The sequence below is a fragment of the Piliocolobus tephrosceles genome, chromosome 7 (genome assembly GCF_002776525.5).
Source record: "Piliocolobus tephrosceles isolate RC106 chromosome 7, ASM277652v3, whole genome shotgun sequence".
Taxonomy (NCBI): Eukaryota; Metazoa; Chordata; class Mammalia; order Primates; family Cercopithecidae; genus Piliocolobus; species Piliocolobus tephrosceles.
Window position 1 is genome coordinate 59,083,423 of NC_045440.1, and position 10,705 is coordinate 59,094,127.

Here is a 10,705-nt window from a genome sequence, read left to right on the forward strand (position 1 = left end):
AGCTTAATTAATCAGAAAGACACAATGATCATAACGTTTGTGCAATAAATAGCTTATATGAAAAGCAAACATTGACACAATTAAATGGAGAAATAAATGAACCCATACAGTAGTAGATTTTTATATGTTTCCAAACAATTGATAGTCAGAATAATAAGTAAAGATTTAGGAGACCTGAAGAACACTATTAAACAATTTAACCTGCCTAATATTTATAAAGCACCAATACCCAACAAGTGCAGAATACATATTATCTTCAAGTACACATGAAATATTTCTCAAGGTAGACTATAACTAGGGCCATAAAATGAGAAGATGAAATTTATGAAATTTAAAAGGAAGAATGAAATTTTACCGAGTATCTTTCCTGACCACAATAAAATTAATGTAGAAGTCAATAATAATAAAATATCTTAAAATCCACAAATATGGGAGCAGCCAAGATGGCCAATAGAAACAGCTACACTCTGTGGCTCCAACCGAGAAGGATGAAAATGGTGAGTGACTTCTGCATCTTCAATAGAGGTATCAAGGTTCTCTCACTGGGACTGACTAGGCAGTTGGTGTGACCCATGGAGAGTGAGGAAACGCCGGGTGGATCTAGGGCCTACCTGGGAGCTGCAAGGGGCAAAGGGAGCTCTCTTCTCCAACCTAGGGTGGCAGTGAGGGCTTATGCTACTCCTTCCTGAAAATCACCCTTTTCCCATGGATCCTTGCAACCCATGGATCAGGAGGTCCACTCATGAGCTCACACCACCAGGCCTTGGGTCTCAAGCACAGAGCTGTGAAGGCTCACGGTGGCTGCTTGGGTGGGCAGCCACCCAAGCAGGCACTGAGTCACAGGAGTTTTTGCAAACTCCTGCTCTGTGAACTCTGGTGAGGCAGAAGATCCTCCCACTCCTATGGGAAGGGGGTTGAAGCCAGGGAGCCAAGCAGCCTCACTCAGCAGGTCCTACTCAAATAGAACCCCACAAGTTAATCCACTGACTTGGAATCCCTGCCGGCCAGCAGAGCAGACTGGAGACTGCCTAGGAAGACCAAATTCCATTGGGGGAGAGGTGGCCGCCTTCAATGTGGTTCCAGTCAGCTGTTTTCTCCTGCTGCTGGTGCCAGCAAGACTGGGTGGTTTGGACCCAAATTAATTTCCCACAGTGCAGCACATGGCTGGGACAGTTCGTGGTCAGGCTGCTTCTTTAAGCAGGACCTCAATCCACCCCTCCTCACTGGGCGCGGCCTCCCTGTGGGAATTTCAGCATGATCAGTCAGGGGCTTATGGACAGAACTCTGAAATCCCTGAGATGAGACCCTAGGAGGAGGGGCTGCTGTGGTATCATGGATCAGTGGTCTTAGTCTTTTCTGCCTGTTTGCTCTGGAGAGTCAGGGCAGCCCAGGCAAGGGAAACTCCCCACAGTGCAGCACACCTACTCTGCCAAGGAGCACTCAGACTTCTTATTTAAGCAGGTCCCTGAACCCACTCCTTCTGACTGAGTGAGACATCCCAACAGGAGTATCCAAACACTTCATACAAGTGCATTCCAGCAGCATCAGGTCAGTTCCCCTCTTGGACAGATCTCCCTGCTTCAGAAAAGGAGCAGACTGCCATGTTTGCTATTCTGCAGCTTCTACTGATGATACCTCCAGGGGAGGGAGGGACCCAGGAAAATAGGGTCTGGAGTGGATCCCCAGCAAAACTGCAGCAGCTCTACGGAAGAGGGGCCTGACTGCTAAAAGAAAAACAAACAGAAAGCAACAGCAACATCACCAAAAAAGAGACCACAAAAACCCCATTCAAAGGTCAGCAGCTGCAAAGATCAAAGGTAGTTGAACCTAGGATGATGAGAATCAATCAAAAATGCTGAAAACTAAAAAATCCAGAGTGCCTCTTCTCCAAATGATAACAACATGTCTCCAACAAGGGCATAGACCTGGGCTGAGGCTGAGATCAATGAACTGACAGAAGTAGGATTCAGAAGATGGATAATGAACTTTGCTGAGCTAAAGGAGTATGCTTTAACTCATTGCAAGGAAGCTAAGAACCATGATGAAACATTACAAAAGCTGTTAAACAGAATAGTCAGTTTAGAGAGGAATATAAATGACCTGATGGAGCTGAAAAACACAACATGAGAACTTCACAATGCACACAAGTATCAATAGCTGAATAAACCAAGTAGAAGAAAGAATATCAAAGTTTGAAGACTATCTTGCTGAAATAAGGCAGACAGACAAGATTAGGAAAAAAAGAACAAAAAGGAATGAACAAAACCTCCAAGAACTATGGAATTATGTTAAAAGACAAATCCTATGACTAATAGGGGTACCTGAAAGAGATTGGGAGAAAAAAATCAAGTTGGAAAACACACTTTAGGATATCATCGGGGAGAACTTCCCTGACATAACAAGACAGGCAAACATTCAAATTCAGGAAATCCAGAGAACCCTAGTAAGATACTCCACGAGAAGATCATCCCCAAGATACATAATCATCAGATTATCTAAGGACGAAATGAAGAAAAAAATGTTAAGGGCTGCCAGAGAGAAAGCTGGGTCACCTACAAAAGGAAGCCCATCAGACAAACAGTGGACCTCTTAGCAGAAACTCTACAACCAGAAGAGAATGTGGGCCAGAATTCAACATTCTTAAAGAAAAACATTTCCGACCTAGAATTTCATATTCTGCTAAACTAAGTAAGCTTCATAAGGTAACAGTAATAACAAAAAAATTCAAATCCAGCTTACCTACTGACTAGATGGACAAAACTGTTTGTACCAACAGAAGACTGAAACTGGTAAAATTGTGATTAAATGAATTAGATACATTTTTCTTATTTTTGATTACTTTAAAAGATAGTTTATGTCTCAAACAAAAAATAAAAACAATGTATTGAAGGTCTATAACATAAATAGAATTAAAATATCTAGTAACAATGGCACAAAGGACAGGGTAGAAGGAAATAAAAGTATACTATTGTAAAGTTTTTATATTATACAAGAAGTGATATATCATTATTTGAAAGTAGATAGTGACAAGTTAAAGTTGTATATTGTAATCTTCAGAGGAACCACTAAAAATATAAAATGAAGTATAGTAAATAACATATGATGTAGATAAAGTGAAATCATAAAAGTATTTCAATCCAAAATTAAACAGAAAAGAGGATAAGAGGAAAAAAATCAAATGTTATAAAAACAGCAGTATAGTAACTTTAAACTAAACCATACTGATAATTTTCTTGTATATAAATGGTCTAAACACTTCAATTAAAAGGCAGAGACTGAGATTGGATTAAAAAAGCAAGAATGAATAATACACTACCCACAAGAAACTGTCTTTAAATATAAAAACATAATCTAAAGGATGAAAAGGTATATGTCACATAAACACTAATGAAAAGTTGTAAGGGTTATATTACTATCAAACACAGTAAATTTCAGAACAAGAAATAGTGTCTTGCATAAAGAGACTTTTCATAATGATAAAGGGGTTAAAAATACATTACAATTCTAAATGTCTATACATTGATAACAGAACTTCAAAATAAGTAGAGTGAAAGTTGATCAAACTAAAAGAAGAAATAGGTAAGTCCAAAATGACACAAAATTTCAAAACTTCTCTTTCAGTAAAATAGAAGAGAGAAAATTAAATGCCAAGTAATGAGAAATAAGGAAGGAAATAGTAAAAATAAGAGTAGAAAATAGAACAATAGAGAAAAATCACTGACATCAAAAGCTGGTTCTCTGCAGAAAAAAATGACTAACCTTTAGTTTGAATTATCAGAAAACAAAGAGTAGAGAGAATCATCAATATCAGAAATGAAAGAGGAGAAAGAACTACTGATCCTACAGACATTAACAAGACAGCAGAAAATATAAAGAACAGCTTGGTGCCAATTTTAATACAGAGTCTGACACTGTTTTTTGATACTTGACTGTTGACAACTTTTTTATTTATTTATTTTTTTTGAGACGGAGTCTTGCTCTGTCGCCCAGGCTGGAGTGTAGTGACCTGATCTCAGCTCACTGCAAGCTCCGCCTCCCAGGTTCACGCCATTCTCCTGCCTCAGCCTCCCGAGAAGCTGGGACTACAGGCGCCCGCCACCAGGCCCGGCTAATTTTTTGTATTTTTAGTAGAGACAGGGTTTCACCGTGTTAGCCAGGATGGTCTTGATCTCCTGACCTCGTGATCTGCCCGCCTCAGCCTCCCAAAGTGCTAGGATTACAGGCGTGGACTGCTGACAACTTTTAAAGCTCAATCCCTCCCATTCCACTCCACATCTGGGCAAGATAGTTAAAAAAAAAAGGGGGGGGGGGGGGCAGAGTGTTTTCTACTTTGGCGTCGGCAGGAGATTCAACACGTAAGCACCACCCATACATGGAAACCTTCACACAGGCCTCACCCCTACCTACCACAAGTGCCCCAAGCCAGTCACCTCACTCCTTGTCTCAAGTTATTTCTAACCTGCTTAGGAGACTTGCTTTCCACACGAAGTCTCATTATGTGAATAATAACATTTTCATACCCATTTGGGGTGTGCATGTGTGTGCGTGTATGCAAACATTAGCCTCTGAAGGGTGTCTACACCACCAGTAATTTTGAGATCTGATAAAATGAAAAATTTGTGAGAAGACATAAATTTTTAATTCCTAATTAAGAGAAAACAATCTAGAGATCTTTGTATCCATTAAAGAAACTGAGTTTGTTGTTAAAAAATTTGCACACACATATACACAATTCCCAAATCCAGATGGCTTCACTGGTGAACTTATCAACTATTTAAGAAGAACTGATACTGCTACTATCACTAATACATTTTCTATACAAATGTTTCCAGAAAATAAAAGAGAAGGAAACACTTACTAACCTATTTTATTAGTCCAGTATTACTATGATTAAAAAACACACAGAAGAAACAACGTAAGAACATTATAGACTGATATCCCTTATGAAGATAAAAGTAAATATTCTTAACATATTTTAACAAATAAAATCAAGTAATATTTAACAAGGCAACTAAGAGTTAACTTGGGAATACAAGTTTGCTTCAAGGTTTGAAAACCAATATATACCTCATAACAAAATTATAAAGAGGAAAGCTATGATAATCTCACTAAAGAGAAGGCATTTGACAAAATTCAACATCTATTCATGAAAAAAACTTAGCAAACTAGGAACAGAACATCCTCAACCTAATAAAGGGTAGTTATAGAAACCCTACAACTAACATCATTCTTAATAGTGAAACTTAGAAAACATTATTTGTAATGGCACAAAAAGTAAAATAGTTAAAAATAAATGTGACAAATGCTTTATAATGTTTTACAACGTATGTTTAATAAAACACATTTAATTGCTTTTATTTTTAACTTTCTGGGGTGAAGTTTTCTATTTCTGGATAAAATATTATACATGTACATGAATTTGTCAAACTCATCAAATTGTACACTTAAGATTTGTGTATATCGTCATAGGTAAATTTTATGTAAAAAAAAAAAAAACCCTCCCATAAACAAAAATTAAACTCTAGTGATTAAGTTTGCTTTATATGCTGGTACTGTTAACAATTTGGAAGCTACTTTCTGTTTCTTACAGGAATGAGTAAATGGATGACTATATTGAGAATGATGAAAGTTAAGTTTCTCACTGCTGAATAAAGGAATTACAAATATAAAAAGATAAAGACTAGAATTTATCTTCTGGTGTTTTATCGTAATAGAACTGGATTTATCAGTATGAACCTGTATTTCTAACTCTGTGTAAAACTTTGTTGTTGTCTCTTCCTTCTTGTCCTTTTTCTCCTTCTTTTCCTTTCTCCTTATCCTTCTTCCTCTCTCTGCAGATGTATGTATGCGTGCACACACACACACACCAACACATATGCATATTTCTCCTAGCTCTGTCTGCTCAGAAGGCCTTTGAACAAATGGAGCACCAAAGCAATGAGTACATCTGGCACCTATATCTTGGTTTGTAAATACCGTTGCCCAGTTCAAGAAGCTAACGTAAGTTAAAGAAGTTCAACCTTCTAGGAGAAAAGTCTGAATCCAGAACTGGCAGAGAAACTACAAGATAAGACCGGAAAACTTTGTGTCAGAAAATAAACACAATGGTCAGTTTTATGTGACAAATGGACTAGGCTCTCTAGCCCAGATTACTCAATCAAACACTTACCTAGGTGTTGCCGTGAAGATACTGTGTAATATACAATTAGTTGACTTCAACAAAAGAGACATCCTGGAAAATCCAATTAGTTAAAGTGCCTTATGAGCAAAACTAAATTCTAAGATTCCCTGAAAAGGAAGAAATTCGCCTATGGACTACAGCCTCAGATTCTGCAGGAGAGTTCCCAACCTGCCAGAATGCCCTGCAGTTTCCAATTCACCTAGGCAGCTCCAAATAGTGTAAGCCAAATCTTTGCAATAAATTTCTCTCTCTGTCTCTCCTGCTGTTCTTTTTCCTCTGGTGGAACCCCAACTGATACAGTAAGGGAGAACAAAATAACAACAAACCAAAAAGACATTGCAGCTAGCTTGAAGAGGCATCTATGTATCCAATATGAGAATTTGGGGCATCAAAATATGTAATGAATTATAACTTACTGAATAAAGTAAGGATCTATGTGTCTGTACTAACATAAATAAATGAGTAAAGAAATGAGCAAATTAGTGGAAGATAGAAAAGTTCTTCCTTACAGTAGAATATGAATTAACAAATGTAGAGGGAATGGTGTAGTTAAAAAAACATCAGTGGATGCTAAAACTCAATAAAGGTCATGAGAAGCAAGGTATTTACAGATGCGCCAAGTATCCCCTCATAGAATATTAATAACAGAGCAAAATGGTAGCTTTACAGTGGAGGATCATGGACCACATCATCTTAATTAAGGAATCAAAGCTGACATCATCGATATTGAGACAAACCAGGTCCATATGCCTCCTGATACTGTGTGCTGAAAGCGACTCAGTGTCCCTTCAGTGTGCCCGACACACTGCATACCTGACAATACACATAACAAGAATCTAATCATGAGGAAATAGCCATGCCCAAAATGAGGAACATTCTATAAAATCAATACCCATTCTCCTTCAAACTGGCAATGTTCATAAAGATTTTTTTTTAAGTTTTGGGAGTGTTTTGGGTTAAAGGAGGATAAATCAGCCTGGCAGCAAAGTGTAATTGTAATACTGGATTCAATTCAGCATGAGAAAATAAAATTAGCTATAAAGCACCACACTAGGATAACTGACAAAATTTGTCTGTGACTTGACTAATGGTAATGTGTCTATGTTAAATTTCTCAATTTTGAAAACTGTACCATGGTTATGTAAGATAATGTCCTTGTTCTTAAGAAACACACTGAATTATTTAGGAATAAAAGGGCCCAATGTCTCTACATTACTCTCAAGAGGTTCAGAAAATATGTATACATAAATATTTAGTGAGAGAATAATCAATCAGTGGGACAAAATATAAACAATTGATGAATCTGAGTAAAGGGATACGGGAGTTCCTAACACGATTCTTGCACCATGTCTGAAAGTTTGAAACTGTTGCAAAATTAAAAGTTCCAAAAAAAAAATGTAAAAAAAATCTATGGCGCCAAGATTATATTTTGTGGTAATAACCATATGGATATAAAGAAAATAGGAAGACTTAGATTTTATTTCCATTGAAAAACGATGAGTAGATAAGATAAAAGATCAACAACTAAGACAAATCCAATTTTTGCATTATGCTTCACTGCTGTAGAAAGTAAACAAGAACAGATCAGAATTTTGTTTCCTGACTGTAAAACTTCATCACTTGTATTTTTTTCTGATTTGCTTTCCAGTCTCTCACGTCTGGAATTCTCTAAATCATTGGCTCCAACTGGATCACTCTTCACAAATGGCCTCAGCATTAAAAAGTGATCTCTTTTTATAAACTTCTACAGAAGGTAATCAAATACAGTATTTATCATAGCAAAATACTGGGAACATGGGAAAATGCCTTTCCAGCTGGTTCTCATGTTTTACTGAGAGGCTTTAGATATTGAAGCCTAAATAATTTTAGAAAAAAATTCTCAGCTCAAATTAGTAAGTAGATGGCTGAAAGCTTATTTTATTTGCAAGGAGACACTATAATTGGACTTTGAGAAAGGGAAAAAAAAAGGCATGATTATATTGCTGTGGTGCTGAATTGCGGAGAAGAGGGATGGACTTCAATTTATAATGTGGGTCGAACTTTTCCCATTTGTGGAGACCTCTATTGTGGAAATAAAAAGGTTGTATGTAGTTTTTGTTTACTTCTCTCACCAATTCTGGTTTCTCCAATCCCAAATAATGTTTTTTCCCAAAGCTGTAATTACTGAGATTACAAATAATGAGAAGCATTGCAGCTGGTCCTAGTCCTGGCATAATTCCAACACATAATCACCTGTCGTGTGCACTAATTCCTGCCATGATTAAGCCCCTTTATTCGCAGTAGGGTTTGACAGCTGTATTGTTTAAAATGTCACCCATTAATAGAACAGGCATGGGCTTGTCTGTACTTGAACTAGTTTCCTTGCATATTTCCTATGTCAGCTTCAGTTAAGCTGTTGTACTGTGTATGTGATGAGTGATCACTTTTCCTGAAGCCTGATATTGTCAATAAAAGACTAATGATATGTGAGACCACAGCTTAGTTCGATATAAACATGGATTCAAACAAAGCCTTCTAGAAAACATTGGAAAGAGAATTTAATGGGTTCCATACTAGAGGAGTAGACACAGAATTGTTTTGGTGTCTTTTAAGACAAAAGGGCCACACTTAGACATGACGATAATAACGTTTTTCCTTCTTGTGGGGAAACAAGCTTCTGGCTGTATCTGAAAATTTACCATTTGAAAATGTATCTATAATATATCTTTAATATATTACTTTTAATGAAGGTAATCTTTTCAAATCCTTTTTGTTATTTTTCTAAAACTCAACTCTAAATACTAATTAAATGTGACAAATCTTATGAAACTGCTTACAGGGATACAGAGCCTACATCAAGTAAAAGAAGAAGAAAGCAAATACCTTCTATAGGTGACCTTGAAAATAGTAAATTACAACCACTGATTTTGTTGTTTGAACTGAAAATTTTGCACGATCTTAAAAAGCTCCTTTGAGAAAAATTGGCACAGTCCTAAACTGACCCAAATGGAGATGCCAGAAGGAATAAGGAAGGCTTTGTGTTAATGCTTAAGTTCCATCTCCCAACTATATCTTATTCAAATTCATGCATGCTTTGCTAATATCTTTCACCTGCTACTGTTAGCATTTGTGGTTGCAGCTAGATTTCTACAGTTCTTAATCAAATAGCAGCCTCCTTCTGTTTCTGTAACCCACAAAGACCATGTGATCATGTCTGCAGTTATTTCCATTGTCTACTGTTTGCCTGAAGTTTGATCACAGACCACAGCAAGTTACAGTGATTGTGCAGAGAGTTGTCTGAGAAGAATGTCTTTCCCAGATCTATGTGGTCCACCAGCTGCAAAGGTCAATGATAGATAGATAGTATCAGAACTCCCAGCTCCTACATTTTTAGTCTGTACCCAGAAGGAGAGCCCTTTTGATTCCTGACTCAAGACCTTCACTCAATTACATTATTGTATCACCAAGTCCTAGACCTTCCCTTACAAATATTGAAGATTTTATTCCTAATGGATAAAAGAGCTGGAAAGGCCAGTCAAAAAGCTAACATCCCAGCCAATAAGAGGTGAAGGATAAACGTTTAAAAAAAAAAAAAAACTTTTGTCCTTAGGTCAGCCTCTCACTGACCTACAGGGAAAAACAAACAAGAGAGTCTTTAGGAGGGATAAACAGAAAAGAATTGATACTTTGGGGAAAAGATTTTAAGAGTGGAGTATTCTAAATATAGTTTCAGAATTCTGCCTTTCTATCAGCACAATATAAAGTCATTTGACATGTTGTTTGTGCTTTCATTCCAACAAGCACATAGATGAATGGGCGTGGAGAGAGCCAGGCATCAAGCCAATGCATTGTGTAGGGGCTCTGTCCTGGGCAAATTTTCCCTTTCCCTCCTCCTCCTTCCCTAAATCCCAACATGCTGCCAACAGACAACTCTAGCCAGGACAGATAAATTTCACCACTTGTAAAATTAGGCAAATATGTAGATAGCAGAGCAAATTGTTACTTAGACTGTGCCATGTTTCTAAAAATAAAAACAGTAACAATTACCCTTGAAACTGCTTGTTAAACTGTCTAAAACTCTTTCAAAAATAATAGTTAGAAATGCTATTGAATCATCAATTATTTTCTTAAAGCCACCTGTTAATTGCCATAAATCCTCCCTTGTGGACGTAGTTATTCAGTCTGTTACAGATGTAATTCACCTTTACATAATTTCTGAAAAAATACACGCAAATAGAATTTTGTAAATTGTATAACATTTTAAATATGTGTGAAAAGTTTTCTATCTGAAAAAAAAGAGCCCAGAGTCCATTTGAAAGGCAGGACAAGAATTTAATATTATAAATGAAAATTGCCTACAATAAAAAATTTATCCTACTTTATTGGCTCAGTATTTTTAATATCCCTACTCTTTAGAATTTCTTAAAGCTAGTTACACCCATACAGAATAGCATAAGCTTAAGAGGTTGCATGTATATATTACATACATGTATAATGGTTGCTTATTAGAATCTCATAATAAAGTACACCAATATTTTCCATATC